Here is a 7,117-nt window from a genome sequence, read left to right on the forward strand (position 1 = left end):
TATCTTTCCTTTTCCCCTTTGCATTTTGCTTCTCTTCTTTTCATAGCTATTTGTGAGGCCTCCTCAGACAGCCATTTTGCTTTTTTGTATTTCTTTTCCATAAAGATGGTCTTGATCCCTGTCTCCTGTACAATGTCACGAACCTCCATCCACAGTGCATCAGGCACTCTGTCTATCAGATCTAGTCCCTTAAATCTATTTCTCACTTGCACTGTATAATCATAAGGGATTTGATTTAGGTCATACCTGAATGGTCTAGTGGTTTTCCCTAGTTTCTTCATTTTAAGTCTGGATTGGGCAATAATGAGTTCATGATCTGAGCCACAGTCAGCTCCCAGTCTTGTTTTTGCTGCCTGTATGGAGCTTCTCCATCTTTGGCTGCAAAGAATATAATCAATCTGATTTCAGTGTTGACCATCTGGTGACTTCCATGTGTAGAGTCTTCTCTTGTGTTGTTGAAAGATTTTGCTATGACCACTGTGTTCTCTTTGCAAAACTCTATTAGACTTTGCCCTGCTTCATTCTGTATTCCAAGGCCAAATTTGCCTGTTACCCCTGGGGTTTCTTGAATTCCTACTTTTGCATTCCAGTCCCCTATAATGAAAAGGACATTTTTTTTGGGTGTTTGTCCTAAAAGGTCTTGTAGGTCTTCATAGAACAATTCAATTTCAGCTTCTTCAGCATTACTGGTTGGGGCTTAGACTTGGATTACTGTGATATTGAATGGTTTGCCTTGGAAATGAACAGAGATCATTCTGTCATTTTTGAGATTGCATCCAAGTACTGCATTTTGGACTCTTGTTGACCATGATGGCTACTCTATTTCTTCTAAGGGATTCCTGCCCAGAGTAGTAGATACAATGGTCATCTGAGTTAAATTCACCCGTTCCAGTCCATTTTAGTTAGCTGATTCCTAGAATGTTGACATTCACTCTTGCCATCTCCTGTTTGACCACTTAAAGTTTGCCTTGATTCATGGACCTAACATTCCAGATTCCTATTCAATATTGCTCTTTACAGCATCGGACCTTGCTTCTATCAGCTGTCACATCCACAACTGGGTATTGTTTTTTTCTTTGGCTCCATCCCTTCGTTCTTTCTGGAGTTATTTCTCCACTGATCTCCAATAGCATAATGGGCACCTACCAACCCAGGAAGTTCCTCTTTCAGTATCCTATCATTTTGCCTTTTCATGGGGTTCTCAAGGCAAGAATACTAAAGTGGTTTGCCATTCCCTTCTCCAGTGGACCACATTCTGTCAGACCTCTCCACCACAACCCGCCCGTCTTGGGTGGTCCCTCACAGCATGGCTTAGTTTCATTGAGTTAGACAAGGCTGTGGTCCGTGTGATTAAATTGACTAGTTTTCTGTGATTATGGTTTGTATGTCTGCCCTCTGATGCCTCTCAAAACACCTACTGTCTTACCTCAGTTTCCCTTAACTTGGACATGGGATATCTCTTCACAGCTGCTCCAGCAAAGCACAGCCGCTGCTCCTTACCTTGGATGAGGGGTATCTCCTCATAGCTGCCCCTCCTGACCTTGAATGTGGAGTAGCTCCTCTCGGCCCTCCTGCCCCTGCGCAGCCACCACTCCTTGGACTTGGGGTTGCTCCTCCCGGCCTCTGCCCCTGACCTCAGGCATGGGGTAGCTTTTCCCAGCTGCTGCCCCTGACCTCAGGTGTGTGGTAGCTCCTCCAGGCCACCGGCCCTGACCTCGGGCATGGGGTAGCTCCTCTCACCGCCGGCCCTGACCTCGGACATGGGGTAGCTCCAGTCGGCCGCCGCCCTTGACCTCGGGCGACGGGTAGCTCCTCTCTGCTATGCTTCTGTGCGGTCCGTTGCAGCCAGCGCGCTTCTGCTGTGCAGTCTGGAGGCCCTAACATGTCTTACCATTGCTAATTATTGGGACTTGCTATAATGACAGCAACTAAAGCGCTGAAATACACTTAACCAATTAGATGATTAAAGCAACATTGGAGTGGCAGCAGACTGGAACCTCTATTTTAGAATGTTGCTACTTAAATACAATAACAATGATCGTAATTATTAGTTATTGCATATTATACCCACTAAAATAATCACTAAAGGAGTTCAGTGATACTGGCATTCCTGGCTGATGACAGCAATCCAAACAAGTACATGCCAACTAGAAACTAGTAAACCACCTATCCCAGAGCTCAGTGCTTTTTGGTATATTAGTCACTGAAGGTTGACTATTTCAGAGCATCAGAAAACATTTTCAGCAATGAAACATCACTTCCTGTGCCTGAGTCTTATTCTACTTGCCAAGATTTTAGGTATAACAATTGAAAATAGGTGGTGAAAAAAACCTACTATAAAATATTTGTATTAAAGAACAATGACCTACTTTGCATCAATTAAAAAATGAATATGGTTTTTAAACAGTACCATATGACTGCTTAGTAATGTTAGTTTCAACAATTATGTTGAACAATATTTAGATGTTCCTGGAATGTAAGGAAAAGAGAAGCTTTCCATTAGGTGCCTATATCACTCTTGGCTCTCAAAACAGACTGTTAACCCTTTAGAAAAGAGTAAGACAAATCTTATTTGGTTGAAAAAATGTTTGGTATCATTAGAGATTTTATTTATTTCCACCCTATCTCTAGACTTACATCAGAAATTTTCAGGAACTAATTCAGTAACTAACTCCTAGTGTATGGTGGTGCTGGTGATCTCAGGAAGTAGAAGTAGTTATTGAAAAAAATGTTATTCTTACAACAGTGGAAAGGAAGGGCCAGCGCATTCTCAGTTAATTCTAAATAATTGTATATATTTTGTGTAGGAGAGAAACTAAAACTGGAATTTCATGTCCCTCAAGGCAAAACTTTGTTTCATATCTAAGATGATTTTTTTTTGGGGGGGGGGGAGGTATTAACACAATGTTATTGGTATGTCATGGTAGATTATAATTTAGCAATCACATTGTCCAGCTCAAGCAGGTGGCGCAGACTGGCAGATGGTGATGGGGATTAATTTATAAGGCTCACAGTTTCTTGAAAATGTCTTGCCTGTTCTTTTTATAAAATTTTGTTTATGTGTTTGTATGCATGTACCTAATCATATTGATATAATGTGTGCTATTTTATATTTTGACCCAAGTGGTTGATTATATATAGATTCAAGATTGTACTAACTCATAATTTTTTCTGTTCCATGTCCAGTCAACAAACATTTTTGAACACCTATGTGCCAGGTACTGTTCTGTTTCTATTATTAAAATATATTTCCATAAAGCATTGCATAAATTTAAGATGTAAGACATGTTAATTGGATAGGTTTATGGAGAAGGCAATGGCACCCCACTCCAGTACTCTTGCCTGTAAAATCCCATGGATGGAGGAGCCTGGTAGGCTGCAGTCCATTAGGTCGCTGAGAGTCAGGCACAACTGAGCGACTTCACTTTGACTTTTCACTTTCATGCATTGGAGAAGGAAATGGCAACCCACTCCAGTGTTCTTACCTGGAGAATCCCAGGGACGGGGAGCCTGTTGGGCTGCCGTCTATGGAGTCACACAGAGTCAGACATGACTGAAGCGACTTAGCAGCAGCAGCAGCATACAGTGTAATGTGATTGTCATTTTAGTGATTTGTACTTCTATCATGTTACATAATCATTTATTTTTAGTGATTAGAATAAGTTCTATTCTCAGCAAATGTGATGATTGTGATACTAATAAAATATTGTTGTCTATATTCTTATATTACTTAGCTCTCTAGGGCTTGTTTACTACTTGTTAAAAGTCTCTACACTTTAAACCAGGTATAAGCTACTTCTCTACCCACCACATCACCTGTAAACCACCATTCTTCTCTTTTTACCAGTTCAGCTTTTTAGATTCCACATGTAAGTGATATTGTGTAATATTTGGTTTTCTCAGTCTGAATTATATTGCTTTGATATAATGCCCTCAGGGTTCACTCATGTTGTTGCAAATGACAGGGTGTCCCTCTTTTTCACTGTTGAATAATTCTCCATTGTGTGTGTGTGTGTGTGTATGTATCACATCTTCTTTATCCATTCACCCACTGATGGGCACTAAGATTGTTTCCATATTTTGGCTATTTTGAATGATACTGCAAAAGATGTGGGAGTGCATATATTGATTTAATATCCTTTAATATTAAACAAATGAATTTAATATTCATTTCCTGGGGGTATATGCCCAGAATTGATATTGCTGAATCACATGGTAGATCTATTTTTAATTTTGTGAGGGACCTCCATGTTGTTTCATGTATTGGCTGAACCAATTTATATTCCACCAACAGTGTATAAGTATCCTTTTCTCCACATCCTCATCAACTCTTGTCTTTTGTGATTACAGCCATTCTAATAATTGTTAGTTGATATCTCAATATGATTTTAATTTGCATATTCCTGATGATTGGTGATGTTGAGCATCTTTCATGTACCTATTGGCCATATTTGGAGAAATGTCTGTTTGACTTCTCTAAGCATTTTTAAACACATTGAGTTTTTCTTTTTTTTTAATTGAATTTTTTAAATTTATTTCTGATATTAACTCATTATCAGATATGTGGTTTGCTGAAATTTTCTCCCATCCTGTAGGTTGCCTTTTTTATTTTGTTATTATTATTTTTTCCCCAAATATGGAAGCTTTTAAGTTTGATATAGTCCCATTTGTTGATTTTTGCTTTTGTTGTTTGTGTATCTGGTGCCACATGTATACATATATATGCTCAGTCACTCAGTCATGTCCAACTCTGCGACCCCATGGGCTGTGGTCCACCAGGCCCCTCTGTGGGATTTTCCAGGCAAGAATACTTGAGTGGATTGCCATCTCCTTCTCCAGGGGATCTTCCCAAACCAGGGATTGAACCTGTGGCTCCTGCATTGCAGGCAGATTCTTTTGGTGCAATAGCCAAAAAATCATTGCCAAGCTCAGTATTAAGCTTCTTCCATACATTTTCACTGCAGATGGTGGTTGCAGCCATAAAATTAAAAGATGCTTACTCCTTGGAAGGAAAGTTATGAGGAACCTAGATAGCATATTCAAAAGCAGAGACATTACTTTGCCAACAAGGTCCGTCTAGTCAAGACTATGGTTTTTAGTAGTCATGTATAGATGTGAGAGTTGGACTGTGAAGAAAGCTGAGCACCGAAGAATTGATGCTTTTGAACTGAGGCATTGGAGAAGACTTTTGAGAGTCCCTTGGACTGCAAGGAGATCCAACCAGTCCATTCTAAAGCAGATTGGTCCTGGGTGTTCTTTGGAAGGACTGGTGCTAAAGCTGAAACTCCAATACTTTAGCCACCTCATGCAAAGAGTTGACTCATTGGAAAAGACTCTGATGCTGGGAGGGATTGGGAGCAGGAGGAGAAGGGGACGACAGAGGATGAGATGGCTAGATGGCATCACTGACTCGATGGACGTGAGTTTGGGTGAACTCCGGGAGTTGGTGATGGACAGGGAGGCCTGGCGTGCTGCAGTTCATGGGGTCGCAAAGAGTCGGACACAACTGAGCAACTAAACTGAACAGAACTGATGCCTGAATTGGTTAATGAATTATAGCAGTTATAGTTATTTTAAATATTCGTTTCCTTTAAACTTATAATGTAGTTAACTGGTTAAAACAACGTTCTGATTTAAAGTTATTCTGTTTTTTCCCCGACTGATACCAGTGTGTTACATACTTTCACATGTTTTCCTGTTCCTGATTAACTTCTTTTCATTCCAGCTTGAAGAACATCTTTTCAGCATGTCTTGCAAGTTAGGTTTAATGGTGCTAACTTCCTTCAGCTTCTGTTTGTCTTTGAAAGCTGTTGTTTCTCCCTCATCTCTGAAAAATAACTTTGTCAGATAAAACATTCTTGGCTGACAGTTTTTATCTTTCAACAACAATGTATTTCACTTCACTCTCTTCTGGCCCACCTAGAGTTTCTACTGAGAAATCTGTTGATAGCTTACTGGGAGTTTCCTAGTACGTTGCCTTGGTCACTTTGTTTTTTACCCTGCCTGCCTTTAAGATTCTTTCTTTGTCATTTATTTTTGACAGTTTCATTATGTGTCTAGGAGAAGAAGGTCTTTTTGCATTGAAATAATAAGATGACTCTGTTATGTTCCTGGATTTGTATGTCCAGTTCTTTCCCCAACTTGGGGAAGCTTGAGAATTTCAATCTCTTTGGTAGACAACTGCTTACATTCATTATTTTTACTCTAATTTCATAGAATTGCCTTTTAGGTTCTCTTGTAGCTCGTTGAATTTCTTCATGACAGCTATTTAGAATTCTTTATTAGTTTGCAGTAGTTTGTGCCTTTGAATTTAGTTGCTGGAGAATTACCATTTTCTGTTGGTTTTACCGTCTTTGATATTTCACAGTGTTTAGAGGTATGCATTTTTCCTTTAGCATTTGAAGTAGCAGACATCTTCGTAAATAAGACTTTCTATTGTCTTTGAATCTTATGGTTCAACAAGCTGGCTATTAGAAACCATTTTTTATCCCAGAAGGTGGCACTAGAACATGTTGGGGTTTCTTTTATAGCCACTGGATCGTAAGGGTGCACCAGGGAGTGGGGACAAGGAGTCCACAGCAGAGATGAGGTGTGGACTTAGTATCTGGGGTTTTGGGGATTCCAGAGGGCCAGTGGGGGAAGTGGGGAATGTCCAGAGGTTCATGGGAGTTCTCCTTTGAAATCTAGAAGCAGACAGCAAGAAACATGACACTTTGATATTCTTGTCATCTCCCTTTCCTTTTCTCCCCCACTTCCCCAGTCACAGAGGTCCTTCCTCAGAAATTCAGGTACCACTGGAGAGAAATATGTCCCTCCAGCCTGAGCCTGCACAGCTGATATTGAAACTACTCTCCCAGTAATGAATGGAATGATTTTTGCCTTTGTGTTACCATCTCTATATCTTTGGAAACTTAGTTCCCAACAACTAAGGTATAATTTAAAGAAACTGTCTTTATGAAAAGACTTTTCAATTAAATGATATTTTCTGTTAGACATGTTATAGTATTTAATTTCATTTTGGGAACTTAAATTATACAGCTATTTGATGTTGTGTTGTGTGTGTGTGTGTGTGTGTGTGTGTGTGTGTGTGTGTTTTCTTCCTAGCAACATATGTTGA

This window comes from Bos javanicus, chromosome 26, assembly GCF_032452875.1.
Source record: "Bos javanicus breed banteng chromosome 26, ARS-OSU_banteng_1.0, whole genome shotgun sequence".
NCBI classification, from domain to species: Eukaryota; Metazoa; Chordata; class Mammalia; order Artiodactyla; family Bovidae; genus Bos; species Bos javanicus.